Source organism: Spea bombifrons, chromosome 8 (genome assembly GCF_027358695.1).
Source record: "Spea bombifrons isolate aSpeBom1 chromosome 8, aSpeBom1.2.pri, whole genome shotgun sequence".
In the NCBI taxonomy this organism is placed as follows: domain Eukaryota; kingdom Metazoa; phylum Chordata; class Amphibia; order Anura; family Pelobatidae; genus Spea; species Spea bombifrons.
Window position 1 is genome coordinate 6,091,711 of NC_071094.1, and position 24,484 is coordinate 6,116,194.

A 24,484-nucleotide genomic window follows, 5' to 3' on the forward strand; every position below is an offset into this window, starting at 1 on the left:
GCACTTTTTTAACTAAAATATGAAGCTGAAACCCTACCTGCGTGTTATACGCCGATAAATCCTAGAGCCAGTGGCGGAACTACCGGGGTCGCAACTGCGACCGGGCCCTGGAGTTCTGCCAGTCAGGGGGGGCCCAAGGGGTGCCGAGCGGTTGCTGAAGACGACCGCTCGGCAACTCTCGGGCCCCCCTGACTGACAGAAATCCAGGACTCCTCTGCTGGCGGCCGCCTGCCTCAGCCTCAGCCGCCTGCCTCAGCCTGCCTCAGCCGCCGCCGCCTGCCTCAGCCGCCGCCGCCTGCCTCAGCCTCAGCCGCCTGCCTCAGCCGCCTGCCTCAGCGCTTCAACTCCTGTGTTGGAAGCGTGAGGCGTTTGTCTCGGGTGCCGGCGCTCAGCAATGAAGCGCCGGCACCCGAGACAAACGCCTCACGCTTCCAACACAGGAGTTGAAGGTAAGTGACCGGGGTGGGGTTAGGGAGAGAGAGGGGAGATCCTGAGAAGGGGGGTTAGGGTGTGTGTGTCTGAGTGTGTGTGTCTGAGTGTGTGTCTGAGTCTGTTTGTGTGTGTCTCTGAGTCTGTTTGTGTCTGTGTCTTAGTGTGTGTCTTAGTGTGTGTGTGTCTTAGTGTGTGTGTGTCAGTGTGTGTGTGTCTTAGTGTGTGTGTCTGAGTGTGAGTGTGTCTTACTGTGTGTGTGTCTTACTGTGTGTGTGTGGTTTCCCAGATAGCAGTGATTCTGATGAAGTTTTTTTTGTTCAGTTTTTTTGTTCAAAAATGGGGGTGCGTGTTATACACCAGTGCGTGTTATACGCCGATAAATACGGTATATTGGCAGCAGGGTCTAATATTAATATATATTGGCTGCAGGGGCTAATATTAATATATATCGGAAGCTGGGACTAATATTTATATATATCGGCAGCAGGGGCTAATATTAATATATATTGGCTGCAGGGCCTATTATCAATAAATATAGGCTGCAGGGGCTAATATTTATATATATTGGCTGCAGGGACTAATAATACATCGGCAGTATGGGCTAATATATATATATGTTGGCAGCAGGGTATAATTTCTATGTATATCGGCAGCAGGGTATAATATAAGTATGTATCCGCAGCAGGGGCTAATATATATCCGCAGCAGGGGTTAATATTAAATATATCGGAAGCAAGGTGTAATATTTCTATATATCGGAAGCAGGGTCTAATATTTATATATATTGTCAGCAGGGGCTAATATTAACCCCTTAATGACAAAGCCCGTACATGTACGGGCTCAAAATGCATTGTTTTCAATGGGATTAGGGACCGCCCATTGTCCTTAAGGGGTTAAAGAATGAGAAATAACTGTCACTTTAGCTGTTATTTTGAAATCATATTTTAATCACAGTCTTTACTTCAAAGAGATAAATACATGTTATGTAGTTAAAAATGCACGTCTAACGTGTGTATGTATATATATATATATATATATATATATATAGTGTATATGTACTGTTTTATAATTGGCCCCCCTACTTTGGTCCCTGGCCCCCCATGTGCCCCCCCTAAATATGAAAGCTGGAGACGCCACTGGGAAGCGCCCCCTAGTTTTGGATCCCTCCCCGTTTCTAAATTAAACGTGCGTGAAACTCGTTGTTGTTACGGGAATGTATGTAATAGAATCTGATAGAATGAGTCCGGGTCCGGGTTAGGGTTGGTGTCGGGGCTGGTAGATGGGGTAGTGAGTGGGGCATCAAATTTCCCCAGAATATAGAGCTGCAAGCTGCCCGGGGTTCTAGTGAGGTAATTCCCTAACTTGCCCGGGGCATTTTTCTCATCTGAATCACCACAGTGGGGGGTGCATCTACTGGAGAGGCTTCGCGAGATGAGCAGCTGAGTGTTCGGGATGCAGAACGGATGATTCATCACAAGAGAAATTTAATTTAAACGGTTCTTCAGTGCTGACACCGTACCTAATGTGTCCTAATGTAATGTTTATTATATGAAGAAGAAAAAAACAACAACAACAACAACAACAACAACTTCACTGTGAACCCATTCAGAAAAATCTCGATGACTGTTTTTATTGTATTAGAAACCCAGAGACACAGAATAAAATGGATTTTAATGACTTCACCGTATCCCCAGCTGTGCTCACTGAGAAAAGGCTCAGCATCGATATAAAACGTCCGATTCATAGCATTCTCAGGCATCGCGATGGCGTGTCACGGCGGTAGTAACCTGTAACGTGTGCTATTCACCGCTTGCTGCATCATAGAGTTGTACGGTTCACCGATCATGGAGCTACTTCCCAAAAGCACCACACATTCACAATGGGGTTATTCACTAAAGGGAGAGTCGTCACCACTTCTCTACACGATAAGAAAGGCCAACATCAGTGAGCTTCTGCTGCCGGCAGAGCTTGGCTAACCCTGTATAATGCATAATGAAATCAGTGAGAATTCTTCACCTGTTGAACTTTACATTACACAGGGCCAGCTCAGCCCTTCTAGCTGGAGAAACCTGCCACTGTCAGCCCTACATAACGAATAGTAAAACTCTACCAAGTCCCCATTCAGTGAATAAATGCCGTGGGGGCATAATATATTGCATTGAGATCGCCAGGACTACACAAAGCAGAACACGGAAGCGCAGAAGGGGGTATTGGGACCCGGCACGTCCTCACCTGTAGTGGAATAACGATCATGAAAATCTTCTTATCTTTGTCAGATAGGATGTGTTTCACAAAGGCCCAGCCAGTTCCAATCAGTGCAATTTTGATGAAAAGCAGCGATCCTTTCAGTCTGGAAGTCACAAGCAATTGCACGGCTAAGAAATCTTTAGTGTATCAAGTCAGGCAATAAAGACAAATGTTGATTTTTCCGTTTTTTTTCCCTGTGATAATTTTGAAAGGCTTTCACCTTTGGGGGAACGCATAGACACACATACTAGTTTCTCTTAAAGGAACACACCAGCCGACATATCATAACGCATGTTTGTAGAGCGCAGGTGTCAGGGGCTATAAACCTATAAAGTAAGGAGTATTTGACACTTACAAGTGTGTGATGTAATATACCACAGCCCACCCTTCGATCGGGTACCCCTGAGAAGAAATGTAGTGGTAGTCGATCTGAAAAAAGAAGGAAACCAAGATATTTACATCATAGCAGTTCATAGAAACAGGGAAATTGAGATGCCGTGCTCGGTGATATACACAAATGCTGCATATAGGACACAGACGATAGGTGAGCAGCAATAAATAAGTTTTCTAAGCTTACGGAACCGTGTGGCGTAATTAATGAAGAAGAAGAGAAAATGATAACGTGGTGGTGGGAGGCGTATACGTACTGCATGAAACACCAGCGACAATGACTTTGTGAAAGGCAGCGCTGCCATCAGCCAATGGATCTTGAAGACATCGCTCCTAAAGAGAACAACAGGTTTGTTGATTAATATAAGGTTCTGTCCAGAGAAACGGATCAGCGGCAGAGCACTAGCGTCATCCCCGACGAGACATAAACATAAGTGCACCCCGTTGAGTTACGTCGCATCCTTTCCTGCTCTTCATAGTTAAGTGGAAAATTGGGAATCTCTAAAGGAGTTGCCCATTTCTTGGGAATCCTACATTCAGAGGAATTGCTGTTAACGCGTTAAACCGCATGCTCCCCGCATGATTTTCTTTTATTCCCATTTGTGTGGTTCCATTTAGACAAACTCTTAAGACGTAAATACATTTAAATGAGGCCATTTCTCCATGATTAAGGATTTATTTCTGGGAAGGGCTTGGGCATCCAGCAGTACTTACACTGCCCCCCCTCCCCCTGTATACCAGTAGCCAATTCTATACATGCGCTTCCGGAGGATCTGAACCCAGAGGACTCCTGCCAAAAAAAAGAAGAGCGCCATACAGATGTAAAGCTTAGGTAACGGAATCTCATCTGCTGAAAGGTAACTTTCTGGATTCTTGTTGATAATTTCAATCTGTAGGGGAAGACCAATCGCAAACGGTTAGAACTGCCAACAATTATATAGATGCAAGGACAAAAAACGTACAGCGGCAAGTGTTATGCACCCAAGTCCTATTTCCATGCAGCAAATAAAAGAGATCTTTAATTTGGCAGCTATAAGTTAGGAGAGTTTTAAAGAGCTGGAGAACACCTTTAGTTTTCAGATAACAAAAACCCTAATGCTTTCCGCAGAACTACATCCATGATGTCCCGGCAAGCAGCGGAGGCTGGCATAACCTGGAAGAGTTTCTCAGGGAAAAGGAAGATGAAATAAGTCAATCACTCACATCCAAACTGAAGAGGTGCTGGTCTCGGACTGAATTTCCAGCTCCCGCACAGCTGTGGAAGTAAAGGCTGTAGAGTCCCTCCAGCTCATTGGAGCTCACGTTAAAAGCAAACTAAAAAAACGTAAAAGAGGCAAAGAGGGGAGATTACTCTCTGGGGCCGGCTAAGCAACGGCAGGAACCGGCACAGCTGAACAAAGCCAATACCGACCTGGAATGATGCTACACCCTCCTCCACCTTCATAGAGCGATACTCGTCCTGAAAAGAAGAGTCAAAAAGCTGAACACACATCCATGGCAGCTTTTCGTATGAAAACACAACCCACAAGCACCTAAACGCAAAATATATTGGCTTTGGCCATTATAACACTAAGTTAGGCAAGCCCCATATTCAGATTAACTATCCTCCGTTGTAGATGTACATTTGCATACAAAGTCCTAGAACAATAACCCAAAAATAGGGTCCTATTGAACGAGAAACGCTGCTAGAAAGAAAAAAGTTTTGCCCCAAACACACATATATACTTACTTGTGTTTTTACTTTAATTTCTTTGTTAACTTTTTCTTTCTTCTCTTTGTCTTTCTCTTTCTTGTCTTCACTCCCGGCCTCTGGAGCTGCAGCTTTACCTGAAAACCAAGAATTTTATAGATGTGAGGTTTATGAAAATAAAAATGATTTTCTTTACCTGTATCCCTGCGGCTCTTCTGGTTACCAGGCTGACCAGGTGAAGGGATTTTTACCGTGGCGCTTTTAACGGTGGGACTTTTGGTTGCCGTCACGGTATCTTTAACCTCTGGAAGCGAGACAATAATGTTTGGCAAGCTGATGCCGCCAACGTTCTTGATATGGACACTAAATGTAGAGAAAAAGAAAAAAAAAACAAAATATAAATAAATACATATGATAAATATGTTTTATGGGCATAATAATTGAAAGTGTGGATAATCCCCCTTTGATTCATTGGAACTATAAACGATAAGTATGCTCAAAATAAGCAAAGCTGCTCGCCGTTTGTTGGTAAAGTCCAGTTTCAGCAGCGTTATGGAAACGCTCTCTGGCGTATGCTTCAGGATGCAGTCCCGCACTTCCTGATCCTACGAACAAATAAACGCGTAAATCAGCCCAAAATATACCGCGTTGGGAATCAAGACACGTGCCTCTCCTCTTCAAAGTGGGTACAATGAGGAATATCGAATGTATATTTGCAGAGAACCAGGAACCAAAACTAATCTACTTTCCCTTGGTTTCTATCCAATCCTGCTTGTGCGTCACATGACAATTCGGCATTCCCTGAAAAATTTTGAACGAAGCAACATTTTATATGATTGAAGAGCGATTTGTGGGGTGGGTTCGAGAATTCAATGCCGATACCTGTAGTGCTACAAATTCTTCCCCCCGCGTGCATAGACCCCTCAGATTACAATCACTGTACACCACACCATGCACAGGGGGGGGGGGCATATTTAATATCTTGTTTAAGGGACCTTAAAGCAATAATCACCTTATTTAATGGAATTTTTTTAGGAAATTATATATATATATATACACACATATATATATATACATACACACACACTTTAAAAAAAATCAATACGAGGAATTGATTTATCCGCTGGGCACGGAGGTACCTGGGCTTAATGAAAACACAGAACCCGGTCAATGTCTCAATCCTGGACCAAGTTTAAAATCCTGTATATGAAGTTTCAAGTTCACCCGCACTTACCAGGTAGGTGGAAAAGCCATCGTTGTAATATACCACAGCCCACCCTTCGATCGGGTACCCCTGAGAAGAAATGTAGTGGTAGTCGATCTGAAAAAAGAAGGAAACCAAGATATTTACATCATAGCAGTTCATAGAAACAGGGAAATTGAGATGCCGTGCTCGGTGATATACACAAATGCTGCATATAGGACACAGACGATAGGTGAGCAGCAATAAATAAGTTTTCTAAGCTTACGGAACCGTGTGGCGTAATTAATGAAGAAGAAGAGAAAATGATAACGTGGTGGTGGGAGGCGTATACGTACTGCATGAAACACCAGCGACAATGACTTTGTGAAAGGCAGCGCTGCCATCAGCCAATGGATCTTGAAGACATCGCTCCTAAAGAGAACAACAGGTTTGTTGATTAATATAAGGTTCTGTCCAGAGAAACGGATCAGCGGCAGAGCACTAGCGTCATCCCCGACGAGACATAAACATAAGTGCACCCCGTTGAGTTACGTCGCATCCTTTCCTGCTCTTCATAGTTAAGTGGAAAATTGGGAATCTCTAAAGGAGTTGCCCATTTCTTGGGAATCCTACATTCAGAGGAATTGCTGTTAACGCGTTAAACCGCATGCTCCCCGCATGATTTTCTTTTATTCCCATTTGTGTGGTTCCATTTAGACAAACTCTTAAGACGTAAATACATTTAAATGAGGCCATTTCTCCATGATTAAGGATTTATTTCTGGGAAGGGCTTGGGCATCCAGCAGTACTTACACTGCCCCCCCTCCCCCTGTATACCAGTAGCCAATTCTATACATGCGCTTCCGGAGGATCTGAACCCAGAGGACTCCTGCCAAAAAAAAGAAGAGCGCCATACAGATGTAAAGCTTAGGTAACGGAATCTCATCTGCTGAAAGGTAACTTTCTGGATTCTTGTTGATAATTTCAATCTGTAGGGGAAGACCAATCGCAAACGGTTAGAACTGCCAACAATTATATAGATGCAAGGACAAAAAACGTACAGCGGCAAGTGTTATGCACCCAAGTCCTATTTCCATGCAGCAAATAAAAGAGATCTTTAATTTGGCAGCTATAAGTTAGGAGAGTTTTAAAGAGCTGGAGAACACCTTTAGTTTTCAGATAACAAAAACCCTAATGCTTTCCGCAGAACTACATCCATGATGTCCCGGCAAGCAGCGGAGGCTGGCATAACCTGGAAGAGTTTCTCAGGGAAAAGGAAGATGAAATAAGTCAATCACTCACATCCAAACTGAAGAGGTGCTGGTCTCGGACTGAATTTCCAGCTCCCGCACAGCTGTGGAAGTAAAGGCTGTAGAGTCCCTCCAGCTCATTGGAGCTCACGTTAAAAGCAAACTAAAAAAAACGTAAAAGAGGCAAAGAGGGGAGATTACTCTCTGGGGCCGGCTAAGCAACGGCAGGAACCGGCACAGCTGAACAAAGCCAATACCGACCTGGAATGATGCTACACCCTCCTCCACCTTCATAGAGCGATACTCGTCCTGAAAAGAAGAGTCAAAAAGCTGAACACACATCCATGGCAGCTTTTCGTATGAAAACACAACCCACAAGCACCTAAACGCAAAATATATTGGCTTTGGCCATTATAACACTAAGTTAGGCAAGCCCCATATTCAGATTAACTATCCTCCGTTGTAGATGTACATTTGCATACAAAGTCCTAGAACAATAACCCAAAAATAGGGTCCTATTGAACGAGAAACGCTGCTAGAAAGAAAAAAGTTTTGCCCCAAACACACATATATACTTACTTGTGTTTTTACTTTAATTTCTTTGTTAACTTTTTCTTTCTTCTCTTTGTCTTTCTCTTTCTTGTCTTCACTCCTGGCCTCTGGAGCTGCAGCTTTACCTGAAAACCAAGAATTTTATAGATGTGAGGTTTATGAAAATAAAAATGATTTTCTTTACCTGTATCCCTGCGGCTCTTCTGGTTACCAGGCTGACCAGGTGAAGGGATTTTTACCGTGGCGCTTTTAACGGTGGGACTTTTGGTTGCCGTCACGGTATCTTTAACCTCTGGAAGCGAGACAATAATGTTTGGCAAGCTGATGCCGCCAACGTTCTTGATATGGACACTAAATGTAGAGAAAAAGAAAAAAAAAACAAAATATAAATAAATACATATGATAAATATGTTTTATGGGCATAATAATTGAAAGTGTGGATAATCCCCCTTTGATTCATTGGAACTATAAACGATAAGTATGCTCAAAATAAGCAAAGCTGCTCGCCGTTTGTTGGTAAAGTCCAGTTTCAGCAGCGTTATGGAAACGCTCTCTGGCGTATGCTTCAGGATGCAGTCCCGCACTTCCTGATCCTACGAACAAATAAACGCGTAAATCAGCCCAAAATATACCGCGTTGGGAATCAAGACACGTGCCTCTCCTCTTCAAAGTGGGTACAATGAGGAATATCGAATGTATATTTGCAGAGAACCAGGAACCAAAACTAATCTACTTTCCCTTGGTTTCTATCCAATCCTGCTTGTGCGTCACATGACAATTCGGCATTCCCTGAAAAATTTTGAACGAAGCAACATTTTATATGATTGAAGAGCGATTTGTGGGGTGGGTTCGAGAATTCAATGCCGATACCTGTAGTGCTACAAATTCTTCCCCCCGCGTGCATAGACCCCTCAGATTACAATCACTGTACACCACACCATGCACAGGGGGGGGGGCATATTTAATATCTTGTTTAAGGGACCTTAAAGCAATAATCACCTTATTTAATGGAATTTTTTTAGGAAATTATATATATATATATACACACATATATATATATACATACACACACACTTTAAAAAAAATCAATACGAGGAATTGATTTATCCGCTGGGCACGGAGGTACCTGGGCTTAATGAAAACACAGAACCCGGTCAATGTCTCAATCCTGGACCAAGTTTAAAATCCTGTATATGAAGTTTCAAGTTCACCCGCACTTACCAGGTAGGTGGAAAAGCCATCGTTGTAATATACCACAGCCCACCCTTCGATCGGGTACCCCTGAGAAGAAATGTAGTGGTAGTCGATCTGAAAAAAGAAGGAAACCAAGATATTTACATCATAGCAGTTCATAGAAACAGGGAAATTGAGATGCCGTGCTCGGTGATATACACAAATGCTGCATATAGGACACAGACGATAGGTGAGCAGCAATAAATAAGTTTTCTAAGCTTACGGAACCGTGTGGCGTAATTAATGAAGAAGAAGAGAAAATGATAACGTGGTGGTGGGAGGCGTATACGTACTGCATGAAACACCAGCGACAATGACTTTGTGAAAGGCAGCGCTGCCATCAGCCAATGGATCTTGAAGACATCGCTCCTAAAGAGAACAACAGGTTTGTTGATTAATATAAGGTTCTGTCCAGAGAAACGGATCAGCGGCAGAGCACTAGCGTCATCCCCGACGAGACATAAACATAAGTGCACCCCGTTGAGTTACGTCGCATCCTTTCCTGCTCTTCATAGTTAAGTGGAAAATTGGGAATCTCTAAAGGAGTTGCCCATTTCTTGGGAATCCTACATTCAGAGGAATTGCTGTTAACGCGTTAAACCGCATGCTCCCCGCATGATTTTCTTTTATTCCCATTTGTGTGGTTCCATTTAGACAAACTCTTAAGACGTAAATACATTTAAATGAGGCCATTTCTCCATGATTAAGGATTTATTTCTGGGAAGGGCTTGGGCATCCAGCAGTACTTACACTGCCCCCCCTCCCCCTGTATACCAGTAGCCAATTCTATACATGCGCTTCCGGAGGATCTGAACCCAGAGGACTCCTGCCAAAAAAAAGAAGAGCGCCATACAGATGTAAAGCTTAGGTAACGGAATCTCATCTGCTGAAAGGTAACTTTCTGGATTCTTGTTGATAATTTCAATCTGTAGGGGAAGACCAATCGCAAACGGTTAGAACTGCCAACAATTATATAGATGCAAGGACAAAAAACGTACAGCGGCAAGTGTTATGCACCCAAGTCCTATTTCCATGCAGCAAATAAAAGAGATCTTTAATTTGGCAGCTATAAGTTAGGAGAGTTTTAAAGAGCTGGAGAACACCTTTAGTTTTCAGATAACAAAAACCCTAATGCTTTCCGCAGAACTACATCCATGATGTCCCGGCAAGCAGCGGAGGCTGGCATAACCTGGAAGAGTTTCTCAGGGAAAAGGAAGATGAAATAAGTCAATCACTCACATCCAAACTGAAGAGGTGCTGGTCTCGGACTGAATTTCCAGCTCCCGCACAGCTGTGGAAGTAAAGGCTGTAGAGTCCCTCCAGCTCATTGGAGCTCACGTTAAAAGCAAACTAAAAAAAACGTAAAAGAGGCAAAGAGGGGAGATTACTCTCTGGGGCCGGCTAAGCAACGGCAGGAACCGGCACAGCTGAACAAAGCCAATACCGACCTGGAATGATGCTACACCCTCCTCCACCTTCATAGAGCGATACTCGTCCTGAAAAGAAGAGTCAAAAAGCTGAACACACATCCATGGCAGCTTTTCGTATGAAAACACAACCCACAAGCACCTAAACGCAAAATATATTGGCTTTGGCCATTATAACACTAAGTTAGGCAAGCCCCATATTCAGATTAACTATCCTCCGTTGTAGATGTACATTTGCATACAAAGTCCTAGAACAATAACCCAAAAATAGGGTCCTATTGAACGAGAAACGCTGCTAGAAAGAAAAAAGTTTTGCCCCAAACACACATATATACTTACTTGTGTTTTTACTTTAATTTCTTTGTTAACTTTTTCTTTCTTCTCTTTGTCTTTCTCTTTCTTGTCTTCACTCCCGGCCTCTGGAGCTGCAGCTTTACCTGAAAACCAAGAATTTTATAGATGTGAGGTTTATGAAAATAAAAATGATTTTCTTTACCTGTATCCCTGCGGCTCTTCTGGTTACCAGGCTGACCAGGTGAAGGGATTTTTACCGTGGCGCTTTTAACGGTGGGACTTTTGGTTGCCGTCACGGTATCTTTAACCTCTGGAAGCGAGACAATAATGTTTGGCAAGCTGATGCCGCCAACGTTCTTGATATGGACACTAAATGTAGAGAAAAAGAAAAAAAAAACAAAATATAAATAAATACATATGATAAATATGTTTTATGGGCATAATAATTGAAAGTGTGGATAATCCCCCTTTGATTCATTGGAACTATAAACGATAAGTATGCTCAAAATAAGCAAAGCTGCTCGCCGTTTGTTGGTAAAGTCCAGTTTCAGCAGCGTTATGGAAACGCTCTCTGGCGTATGCTTCAGGATGCAGTCCCGCACTTCCTGATCCTACGAACAAATAAACGCGTAAATCAGCCCAAAATATACCGCGTTGGGAATCAAGACACGTGCCTCTCCTCTTCAAAGTGGGTACAATGAGGAATATCGAATGTATATTTGCAGAGAACCAGGAACCAAAACTAATCTACTTTCCCTTGGTTTCTATCCAATCCTGCTTGTGCGTCACATGACAATTCGGCATTCCCTGAAAAATTTTGAACGAAGCAACATTTTATATGATTGAAGAGCGATTTGTGGGGTGGGTTCGAGAATTCAATGCCGATACCTGTAGTGCTACAAATTCTTCCCCCCGCGTGCATAGACCCCTCAGATTACAATCACTGTACACCACACCATGCACAGGGGGGGGGGGCATATTTAATATCTTGTTTAAGGGACCTTAAAGCAATAATCACCTTATTTAATGGAATTTTTTTAGGAAATTATATATATATATATACACACATATATATATATACATACACACACACTTTAAAAAAAATCAATACGAGGAATTGATTTATCCGCTGGGCACGGAGGTACCTGGGCTTAATGAAAACACAGAACCCGGTCAATGTCTCAATCCTGGACCAAGTTTAAAATCCTGTATATGAAGTTTCAAGTTCACCCGCACTTACCAGGTAGGTGGAAAAGCCATCGTTGTAATATACCACAGCCCACCCTTCGATCGGGTACCCCTGAGAAGAAATGTAGTGGTAGTCGATCTGAAAAAAGAAGGAAACCAAGATATTTACATCATAGCAGTTCATAGAAACAGGGAAATTGAGATGCCGTGCTCGGTGATATACACAAATGCTGCATATAGGACACAGACGATAGGTGAGCAGCAATAAATAAGTTTTCTAAGCTTACGGAACCGTGTGGCGTAATTAATGAAGAAGAAGAGAAAATGATAACGTGGTGGTGGGAGGCGTATACGTACTGCATGAAACACCAGCGACAATGACTTTGTGAAAGGCAGCGCTGCCATCAGCCAATGGATCTTGAAGACATCGCTCCTAAAGAGAACAACAGGTTTGTTGATTAATATAAGGTTCTGTCCAGAGAAACGGATCAGCGGCAGAGCACTAGCGTCATCCCCGACGAGACATAAACATAAGTGCACCCCGTTGAGTTACGTCGCATCCTTTCCTGCTCTTCATAGTTAAGTGGAAAATTGGGAATCTCTAAAGGAGTTGCCCATTTCTTGGGAATCCTACATTCAGAGGAATTGCTGTTAACGCGTTAAACCGCATGCTCCCCGCATGATTTTCTTTTATTCCCATTTGTGTGGTTCCATTTAGACAAACTCTTAAGACGTAAATACATTTAAATGAGGCCATTTCTCCATGATTAAGGATTTATTTCTGGGAAGGGCTTGGGCATCCAGCAGTACTTACACTGCCCCCCCTCCCCCTGTATACCAGTAGCCAATTCTATACATGCGCTTCCGGAGGATCTGAACCCAGAGGACTCCTGCCAAAAAAAAGAAGAGCGCCATACAGATGTAAAGCTTAGGTAACGGAATCTCATCTGCTGAAAGGTAACTTTCTGGATTCTTGTTGATAATTTCAATCTGTAGGGGAAGACCAATCGCAAACGGTTAGAACTGCCAACAATTATATAGATGCAAGGACAAAAAATGTACAGCGGCAAGTGTTATGCACCCAAGTCCTATTTCCATGCAGCAAATAAAAGAGATCTTTAATTTGGCAGCTATAAGTTAGGAGAGTTTTAAAGAGCTGGAGAACACCTTTAGTTTTCAGATAACAAAAACCCTAATGCTTTCCGCAGAACTACATCCATGATGTCCCGGCAAGCAGCGGAGGCTGGCATAACCTGGAAGAGTTTCTCAGGGAAAAGGAAGATGAAATAAGTCAATCACTCACATCCAAACTGAAGAGGTGCTGGTCTCGGACTGAATTTCCAGCTCCCGCACAGCTGTGGAAGTAAAGGCTGTAGAGTCCCTCCAGCTCATTGGAGCTCACGTTAAAAGCAAACTAAAAAAAACGTAAAAGAGGCAAAGAGGGGAGATTACTCTCTGGGGCCGGCTAAGCAACGGCAGGAACCGGCACAGCTGAACAAAGCCAATACCGACCTGGAATGATGCTACACCCTCCTCCACCTTCATAGAGCGATACTCGTCCTGAAAAGAAGAGTCAAAAAGCTGAACACACATCCATGGCAGCTTTTCGTATGAAAACACAACCCACAAGCACCTAAACGCAAAATATATTGGCTTTGGCCATTATAACACTAAGTTAGGCAAGCCCCATATTCAGATTAACTATCCTCCGTTGTAGATGTACATTTGCATACAAAGTCCTAGAACAATAACCCAAAAATAGGGTCCTATTGAACGAGAAACGCTGCTAGAAAGAAAAAAGTTTTGCCCCAAACACACATATATACTTACTTGTGTTTTTACTTTAATTTCTTTGTTAACTTTTTCTTTCTTCTCTTTGTCTTTCTCTTTCTTGTCTTCACTCCTGGCCTCTGGAGCTGCAGCTTTACCTGAAAACCAAGAATTTTATAGATGTGAGGTTTATGAAAATAAAAATGATTTTCTTTACCTGTATCCCTGCGGCTCTTCTGGTTACCAGGCTGACCAGGTGAAGGGATTTTTACCGTGGCGCTTTTAACGGTGGGACTTTTGGTTGCCGTCACGGTATCTTTAACCTCTGGAAGCGAGACAATAATGTTTGGCAAGCTGATGCCGCCAACGTTCTTGATATGGACACTAAATGTAGAGAAAAAGAAAAAAAAAACAAAATATAAATAAATACATATGATAAATATGTTTTATGGGCATAATAATTGAAAGTGTGGATAATCCCCCTTTGATTCATTGGAACTATAAACGATAAGTATGCTCAAAATAAGCAAAGCTGCTCGCCGTTTGTTGGTAAAGTCCAGTTTCAGCAGCGTTATGGAAACGCTCTCTGGCGTATGCTTCAGGATGCAGTCCCGCACTTCCTGATCCTACGAACAAATAAACGCGTAAATCAGCCCAAAATATACCGCGTTGGGAATCAAGACACGTGCCTCTCCTCTTCAAAGTGGGTACAATGAGGAATATCGAATGTATATTTGCAGAGAACCAGGAACCAAAACTAATCTACTTTCCCTTGGTTTCTATCCAATCCTGCTTGTGCGTCACATGACAATTCGGCATTCCCTGAAAAATTTTGAACGAAGCAACATTTTATATGATTGAAGAGCGATTTGTGGGGTGGGTTCGAGAATTCAATGCCGATACCTGTAGTGCTACAAATTCTTCCCCCCGCGTGCATAGACCCCTCAGATTACAATCACTGTACACCACACCATGCACAGGGGGGGGGGCATATTTAATATCTTGTTTAAGGGACCTTAAAGCAATAATCACCTTATTTAATGGAATTTTTTTAGGAAATTATATATATATATATACACACATATATATATATACATACACACACACTTTAAAAAAAATCAATACGAGGAATTGATTTATCCGCTGGGCACGGAGGTACCTGGGCTTAATGAAAACACAGAACCCGGTCAATGTCTCAATCCTGGACCAAGTTTAAAATCCTGTATATGAAGTTTCAAGTTCACCCGCACTTACCAGGTAGGTGGAAAAGCCATCGTTGTAATATACCACAGCCCACCCTTCGATCGGGTACCCCTGAGAAGAAATGTAGTGGTAGTCGATCTGAAAAAAGAAGGAAACCAAGATATTTACATCATAGCAGTTCATAGAAACAGGGAAATTGAGATGCCGTGCTCGGTGATATACACAAATGCTGCATATAGGACACAGACGATAGGTGAGCAGCAATAAATAAGTTTTCTAAGCTTACGGAACCGTGTGGCGTAATTAATGAAGAAGAAGAGAAAATGATAACGTGGTGGTGGGAGGCGTATACGTACTGCATGAAACACCAGCGACAATGACTTTGTGAAAGGCAGCGCTGCCATCAGCCAATGGATCTTGAAGACATCGCTCCTAAAGAGAACAACAGGTTTGTTGATTAATATAAGGTTCTGTCCAGAGAAACGGATCAGCGGCAGAGCACTAGCGTCATCCCCGACGAGACATAAACATAAGTGCACCCCGTTGAGTTACGTCGCATCCTTTCCTGCTCTTCATAGTTAAGTGGAAAATTGGGAATCTCTAAAGGAGTTGCCCATTTCTTGGGAATCCTACATTCAGAGGAATTGCTGTTAACGCGTTAAACCGCATGCTCCCCGCATGATTTTCTTTTATTCCCATTTGTGTGGTTCCATTTAGACAAACTCTTAAGACGTAAATACATTTAAATGAGGCCATTTCTCCATGATTAAGGATTTATTTCTGGGAAGGGCTTGGGCATCCAGCAGTACTTACACTGCCCCCCCTCCCCCTGTATACCAGTAGCCAATTCTATACATGCGCTTCCGGAGGATCTGAACCCAGAGGACTCCTGCCAAAAAAAAGAAGAGCGCCATACAGATGTAAAGCTTAGGTAACGGAATCTCATCTGCTGAAAGGTAACTTTCTGGATTCTTGTTGATAATTTCAATCTGTAGGGGAAGACCAATCGCAAACGGTTAGAACTGCCAACAATTATATAGATGCAAGGACAAAAAACGTACAGCGGCAAGTGTTATGCACCCAAGTCCTATTTCCATGCAGCAAATAAAAGAGATCTTTAATTTGGCAGCTATAAGTTAGGAGAGTTTTAAAGAGCTGGAGAACACCTTTAGTTTTCAGATAACAAAAACCCTAATGCTTTCCGCAGAACTACATCCATGATGTCCCGGCAAGCAGCGGAGGCTGGCATAACCTGGAAGAGTTTCTCAGGGAAAAGGAAGATGAAATAAGTCAATCACTCACATCCAAACTGAAGAGGTGCTGGTCTCGGACTGAATTTCCAGCTCCCGCACAGCTGTGGAAGTAAAGGCTGTAGAGTCCCTCCAGCTCATTGGAGCTCACGTTAAAAGCAAACTAAAAAAAACGTAAAAGAGGCAAAGAGGGGAGATTACTCTCTGGGGCCGGCTAAGCAACGGCAGGAACCGGCACAGCTGAACAAAGCCAATACCGACCTGGAATGATGCTACACCCTCCTCCACCTTCATAGAGCGATACTCGTCCTGAAAAGAAGAGTCAAAAAGCTGAACACACATCCATGGCAGCTTTTCGTATGAAAACACAACCCACAAGCACCTAAACGCAAAATATATTGGCTTTGGCCATTATAACACTAAGTTAGGCAAGCCCCATATTCAGATTAACTATCCTCCGTTGTAGATGTACATTTGCATACAAAGTCCTAGAACAATAACCCAAAAATAGGGTCCTATTGAACGAGAAACGCTGCTAGAAAGAAAAAAGTTTTGCCCCAAACACACATATATACTTACTTGTGTTTTTACTTTAATTTCTTTGTTAACTTTTTCTTTCTTCTCTTTGTCTTTCTCTTTCTTGTCTTCACTCCTGGCCTCTGGAGCTGCAGCTTTACCTGAAAACCAAGAATTTTATAGATGTGAGGTTTATGAAAATAAAAATGATTTTCTTTACCTGTATCCCTGCGGCTCTTCTGGTTACCAGGCTGACCAGGTGAAGGGATTTTTACCGTGGCGCTTTTAACGGTGGGACTTTTGGTTGCCGTCACGGTATCTTTAACCTCTGGAAGCGAGACAATAATGTTTGGCAAGCTGATGCCGCCAACGTTCTTGATATGGACACTAAATGTAGAGAAAAAGAAAAAAAAAACAAAATATAAATAAATACATATGATAAATATGTTTTATGGGCATAATAATTGAAAGTGTGGATAATCCCCCTTTGATTCATTGGAACTATAAACGATAAGTATGCTCAAAATAAGCAAAGCTGCTCGCCGTTTGTTGGTAAAGTCCAGTTTCAGCAGCGTTATGGAAACGCTCTCTGGCGTATGCTTCAGGATGCAGTCCCGCACTTCCTGATCCTACGAACAAATAAACGCGTAAATCAGCCCAAAATATACCGCGTTGGGAATCAAGACACGTGCCTCTCCTCTTCAAAGTGGGTACAATGAGGAATATCGAATGTATATTTGCAGAGAACCAGGAACCAAAACTAATCTACTTTCCCTTGGTTTCTATCCAATCCTGCTTGTGCGTCACATGACAATTCGGCATTCCCTGAAAAATTTTGAACGAAGCAACATTTTATATGATTGAAGAGCGATTTGTGGGGTGGGTTCGAGAATTCAATGCCGATACCTGTAGTGCTACAAATTCTTCCCCCCGCGTGCATAGACCCCTCAGATTACAATCACTGTACACCACACCATGCACAGGGGGGGGGGGCATATTTAATATCTTGTTTAAGGGACCTTAAAGCAATAATCACCTTATTTAATGGAATTTTTTTAGGAAATTATATATATATATATACACACATATATATATATACATACACACACACTTTAAAAAAAATCAATACGAGGAATTGATTTATCCGCTGGGCACGGAGGTACCTGGGCTTAATGAAAACACAGAACCCGGTCAATGTCTCAATCCTGGACCAAGTTTAAAATCCTGTATATGAAGTTTCAAGTTCACCCGCACTTACCAGGTAGGTGGAAAAGCCATCGTTGTAATATACCACAGCCCACCCTTCGATCGGGTACCCCTGAGAAGAAATGTAGTGGTAGTCGATCTGAAAAAAGAAGGAAACCAAGATATTTACATCATAGCAGTTCATAGAAACAGGGAAATTGAGATGCCGTGCTCGGTGATATACACAAATGCTGCATATAGGACACAGACGATAGGTGAGCAGCAATAAATAAGTTTTCTAAGCTTACGGAACCGTGTGGCGTAATTAATGAAGAAGAAGAGAAAATGATAACGTGGTGGTGGGAGGCGTATACGTACTGCATGAAACACCAGCGACAATGACTTTGTGAAAGGCAGCGCTGCCATCAGCCAATGGATCTTGAAGACATCGCTCCTAAAGAGAACAACAGGTTTGTTGATTAATATAAGGTTCTGTCCAGAGAAACGGATCAGCGGCAGAGCACTAGCGTCATCCCCGACGAGACATAAACATAAGTGCACCCCGTTGAGTTACGTCGCATCCTTTCCTGCTCTTCATAGTTAAGTGGAAAATTGGGAATCTCTAAAGGAGTTGCCCATTTCTTGGGAATCCTACATTCAGAGGAATTGCTGTTAACGCGTTAAACCGCATGCTCCCCGCATGATTTTCTTTTATTCCCATTTGTGTGGTTCCATTTAGACAAACTCTTAAGACGTAAATACATTTAAATGAGGCCATTTCTCCATGATTAAGGATTTATTTCTGGGAAGGGCTTGGGCATCCAGCAGTACTTACACTGCCCCCCCTCCCCCTGTATACCAGTAGCCAATTCTATACATGCGCTTCCGGAGGATCTGAACCCAGAGGACTCCTGCCAAAAAAAAGAAGAGCGCCATACAGATGTAAAGCTTAGGTAACGGAATCTCATCTGCTGAAAGGTAACTTTCTGGATTCTTGTTGATAATTTCAATCTGTAGGGGAAGACCAATCGCAAACGGTTAGAACTGCCAACAATTATATAGATGCAAGGACAAAAAACGTACAGCGGCAAGTGTTATGCACCCAAGTCCTATTTCCATGCAGCAAATAAAAGAGATCTTTAATTTGGCAGCTATAAGTTAGGAGAGTTTTAAAGAGCTGGAGAACACCTTTAGTTTTCAGATAACAAAAACCCTAATGCTTTCCGCAGAACTACATCCATGATGTCCCGGCAAGCAGCGGAGGCTGGCATAACCTGGAAGAGTTTCTCAGGGAAAAGGAAGATGAAATAAGTCAATCACTCACATCCAAACTGAAGAGGTGCTGGTCTCGGACTGAATTTCCAGCTCCCGCACAGCTGTGGAAGTAAAGGCTGTAGAGTCCCTCCAGCTCATTGGAGCTCACGTTAAAAGCAAACTAAAAAAAACGTAAAAGAGGCAAAGAGGGGAGATTACTCTCTGGGGCCGGCTAAGCAACGGCAGGAACCGGCACAGCTGAACAAAGCCAATACCGACCTGGAATGATGCTACACCCTCCTCCACCTTCATAGAGCGATACTCGTCCTGAAAAGAAGAGTCAAAAAGCTGAACACACATCCATGGCAGCTTTTCGTATGAAAACACAACCCACAAGCACCTAAACGCAAAATATATTGGCTTTGGCCATTATAACACTAAGTTAGGCAAGCCCCATATTCAGATTAACTATCCTCCGTTGTAGATGTACATTTGCATACAAAGTCCTAGAACAATAACCCAAAAATAGGGTCCTATTGAACGAGAAACGCTGCTAGAAAGAAAAAAGTTTTGCCCCAAACACACATATATACTTACTTGTGTTTTTACTTTAATTTCTTTGTTAACTTTTTCTTTCTTCTCTTTGTCTTTCTCTTTCTTGTCTTCACTCCTGGCCTCTGGAGCTGCAGCTTTACCTGAAAACCAAGAATTTTATAGATGTGAGGTTTATGAAAATAAAAATGATTTTCTTTACCTGTATCCCTGCGGCTCTTCTGGTTACCAGGCTGACCAGGTGAAGGGATTTTTACCGTGGCGCTTTTAACGGTGGGACTTTTGGTTGCCGTCACGGTATCTTTAACCTCTGGAAGCGAGACAATAATGTTTGGCAAGCTGATGCCGCCAACGTTCTTGATATGGACACTAAATGTAGAGAAAAAGAAAAAAAAAACAAAATATAAATAAATACATATGATAAATATGTTTTATGGGCATAATAATTGAAAGTGTGGATAATCCCCCTTTGATTCATTGGAACTATAAACGATAAGTATGCTCAAAATAAGCAAAGCTGCTCGCCGTTTGTTGGTAAAGTCCAGTTTCAGCAGCGTTATGGAAACGCTCTCTGGCGTATGCTTCAGGATGCAGTCCCGCACTTCCTGATCCTACGAACAAATAAACGCGTAAATCAGCCCAAAATATACCGCGTTGGGAATCAAGACACGTGCCTCTCCTCTTCAAAGTGGGTACAATGAGGAATATCGAATGTATATTTGCAGAGAACCAGGAACCAAAACTAATCTACTTTCCCTTGGTTTCTATCCAATCCTGCTTGTGCGTCACATGACAATTCGGCATTCCCTGAAAAATTTTGAACGAAGCAACATTTTATATGATTGAAGAGCGATTTGTGGGGTGGGTTCGAGAATTCAATGCCGATACCTGTAGTGCTACAAATTCTTCCCCCCGCGTGCATAGACCCCTCAGATTACAATCACTGTACACCACACCATGCACAGGGGGGGGGGCATATTTAATATCTTGTTTAAGGGACCTTAAAGCAATAATCACCTTATTTAATGGAATTTTTTTAGGAAATTATATATATATATATACACACATATATATATATACATACACACACACTTTAAAAAAAATCAATACGAGGAATTGATTTATCCGCTGGGCACGGAGGTACCTGGGCTTAATGAAAACACAGAACCCGGTCAATGTCTCAATCCTGGACCAAGTTTAAAATCCTGTATATGAAGTTTCAAGTTCACCCGCACTTACCAGGTAGGTGGAAAAGCCATCGTTGTAATATACCACAGCCCACCCTTCGATCGGGTACCCCTGAGAAGAAATGTAGTGGTAGTCGATCTGAAAAAAGAAGGAAACCAAGATATTTACATCATAGCAGTTCATAGAAACAGGGAAATTGAGATGCCGTGCTCGGTGATATACACAAATGCTGCATATAGGACACAGACGATAGGTGAGCAGCAATAAATAAGTTTTCTAAGCTTACGGAACCGTGTGGCGTAATTAATGAAGAAGAAGAGAAAATGATAACGTGGTGGTGGGAGGCGTATACGTACTGCATGAAACACCAGCGACAATGACTTTGTGAAAGGCAGCGCTGCCATCAGCCAATGGATCTTGAAGACATCGCTCCTAAAGAGAACAACAGGTTTGTTGATTAATATAAGGTTCTGTCCAGAGAAACGGATCAGCGGCAGAGCACTAGCGTCATCCCCGACGAGACATAAACATAAGTGCACCCCGTTGAGTTACGTCGCATCCTTTCCTGCTCTTCATAGTTAAGTGGAAAATTGGGAATCTCTAAAGGAGTTGCCCATTTCTTGGGAATCCTACATTCAGAGGAATTGCTGTTAACGCGTTAAACCGCATGCTCCCCGCATGATTTTCTTTTATTCCCATTTGTGTGGTTCCATTTAGACAAACTCTTAAGACGTAAATACATTTAAATGAGGCCATTTCTCCATGATTAAGGATTTATTTCTGGGAAGGGCTTGGGCATCCAGCAGTACTTACACTGCCCCCCCTCCCCCTGTATACCAGTAGCCAATTCTATACATGCGCTTCCGGAGGATCTGAACCCAGAGGACTCCTGCCAAAAAAAAGAAGAGCGCCATACAGATGTAAAGCTTAGGTAACGGAATCTCATCTGCTGAAAGGTAACTTTCTGGATTCTTGTTGATAATTTCAATCTGTAGGGGAAGACCAATCGCAAACGGTTAGAACTGCCAACAATTATATAGATGCAAGGACAAAAAACGTACAGCGGCAAGTGTTATGCACCCAAGTCCTATTTCCATGCAGCAAATAAAAGAGATCTTTAATTTGGCAGCTATAAGTTAGGAGAGTTTTAAAGAGCTGGAGAACACCTTTAGTTTTCAGATAACAAAAACCCTAATGCTTTCCGCAGAACTACATCCATGATGTCCCGGCAAGCAGCGGAGGCTGGCATAACCTGGAAGAGTTTCTCAGGGAAAAGGAAGATGAAATAAGTCAATCACTCACATCCAAACTGAAGAGGTGCTGGTCTCGGACTGAATTTCCAGCTCCCGCACAGCTGTGGAAGTAAAGGCTGTAGAGTCCCTCCAGCTCATTGGAGCTCACGTTAAAAGCAAACTAAAAAAAACGTAAAAGAGGCAAAGAGGGGAGATTACTCTCTGGGGCCGGCTAAGCAACGGCAGGAACCGGCACAGCTGAACAAAGCCAATACCGACCTGGAATGATGCTACACCCTCCTCCACCTTCATAGAGCGATACTCGTCCTGAAAAGAAGAGTCAAAAAGCTGAACACACATCCATGGCAGCTTTTCGTATGAAAACACAACCCACAAGCACCTAAACGCAAAATATATTGGCTTTGGCCATTATAACACTAAGTTAGGCAAGCCCCATATTCAGATTAACTATCCTCCGTTGTAGATGTACATTTGCATACAAAGTCCTAGAACAATAACCCAAAAATAGGGTCCTATTGAACGAGAAACGCTGCTAGAAAGAAAAAAGTTTTGCCCCAAACACACATATATACTTACTTGTGTTTTTACTTTAATTTCTTTGTTAACTTTTTCTTTCTTCTCTTTGTCTTTCTCTTTCTTGTCTTCACTCCTGGCCTCTGGAGCTGCAGCTTTACCTGAAAACCAAGAATTTTATAGATGTGAGGTTTATGAAAATAAAAATGATTTTCTTTACCTGTATCCCTGCGGCTCTTCTGGTTACCAGGCTGACCAGGTGAAGGGATTTTTACCGTGGCGCTTTTAACGGTGGGACTTTTGGTTGCCGTCACGGTATCTTTAACCTCTGGAAGCGAGACAATAATGTTTGGCAAGCTGATGCCGCCAACGTTCTTGATATGGACACTAAATGTAGAGAAAAAGAAAAAAAAAACAAAATATAAATAAATACATATGATAAATATGTTTTATGGGCATAATAATTGAAAGTGTGGATAATCCCCCTTTGATTCATTGGAACTATAAACGATAAGTATGCTCAAAATAAGCAAAGCTGCTCGCCGTTTGTTGGTAAAGTCCAGTTTCAGCAGCGTTATGGAAACGCTCTCTGGCGTATGCTTCAGGATGCAGTCCCGCACTTCCTGATCCTACGAACAAATAAACGCGTAAATCAGCCCAAAATATACCGCGTTGGGAATCAAGACACGTGCCTCTCCTCTTCAAAGTGGGTACAATGAGGAATATCGAATGTATATTTGCAGAGAACCAGGAACCAAAACTAATCTACTTTCCCTTGGTTTCTATCCAATCCTGCTTGTGCGTCACATGACAATTCGGCATTCCCTGAAAAATTTTGAACGAAGCAACATTTTATATGATTGAAGAGCGATTTGTGGGGTGGGTTCGAGAATTCAATGCCGATACCTGTAGTGCTACAAATTCTTCCCCCCGCGTGCATAGACCCCTCAGATTACAATCACTGTACACCACACCATGCACAGGGGGGGGGGCATATTTAATATCTTGTTTAAGGGACCTTAAAGCAATAATCACCTTATTTAATGGAATTTTTTTAGGAAATTATATATATATATATACACACATATATATATATACATACACACACACTTTAAAAAAAATCAATACGAGGAATTGATTTATCCGCTGGGCACGGAGGTACCTGGGCTTAATGAAAACACAGAACCCGGTCAATGTCTCAATCCTGGACCAAGTTTAAAATCCTGTATATGAAGTTTCAAGTTCACCCGCACTTACCAGGTAGGTGGAAAAGCCATCGTTGTAATATACCACAGCCCACCCTTCGATCGGGTACCCCTGAGAAGAAATGTAGTGGTAGTCGATCTGAAAAAAGAAGGAAACCAAGATATTTACATCATAGCAGTTCATAGAAACAGGGAAATTGAGATGCCGTGCTCGGTGATATACACAAATGCTGCATATAGGACACAGACGATAGGTGAGCAGCAATAAATAAGTTTTCTAAGCTTACGGAACCGTGTGGCGTAATTAATGAAGAAGAAGAGAAAATGATAACGTGGTGGTGGGAGGCGTATACGTACTGCATGAAACACCAGCGACAATGACTTTGTGAAAGGCAGCGCTGCCATCAGCCAATGGATCTTGAAGACATCGCTCCTAAAGAGAACAACAGGTTTGTTGATTAATATAAGGTTCTGTCCAGAGAAACGGATCAGCGGCAGAGCACTAGCGTCATCCCCGACGAGACATAAACATAAGTGCACCCCGTTGAGTTACGTCGCATCCTTTCCTGCTCTTCATAGTTAAGTGGAAAATTGGGAATCTCTAAAGGAGTTGCCCATTTCTTGGGAATCCTACATTCAGAGGAATTGCTGTTAACGCGTTAAACCGCATGCTCCCCGCATGATTTTCTTTTATTCCCATTTGTGTGGT

The 24,484-nt window shown here is 42.5% G+C and overlaps 1 protein-coding gene and 2 long non-coding RNA genes across 3 annotated transcripts in view; 1 reads left to right on the plus strand and 2 right to left on the minus strand.

Annotated features, from left to right (window-relative positions):
• Nucleotides 1–24,484, plus strand: part of FNBP1 (formin binding protein 1) — a 172,697-nt gene that overhangs the window by 20,939 nt on the left and 127,274 nt on the right. The window lies entirely within an intron of this gene.
• On the minus strand, nucleotides 4,839–5,124 carry LOC128502895 (uncharacterized). Its single transcript, XR_008355176.1, has 2 exons — nucleotides 4,956–5,124; nucleotides 4,839–4,896 (listed from the first exon to the last, which is right to left on the minus strand). It is a non-coding gene; the product is annotated as an uncharacterized LOC128502895 (long non-coding RNA).
• Nucleotides 10,784–11,069, minus strand: LOC128502896 (uncharacterized). The gene is made up of 2 exons (XR_008355177.1): nucleotides 10,901–11,069; nucleotides 10,784–10,841 (listed from the first exon to the last, which is right to left on the minus strand). It is a non-coding gene; the product is annotated as an uncharacterized LOC128502896 (long non-coding RNA).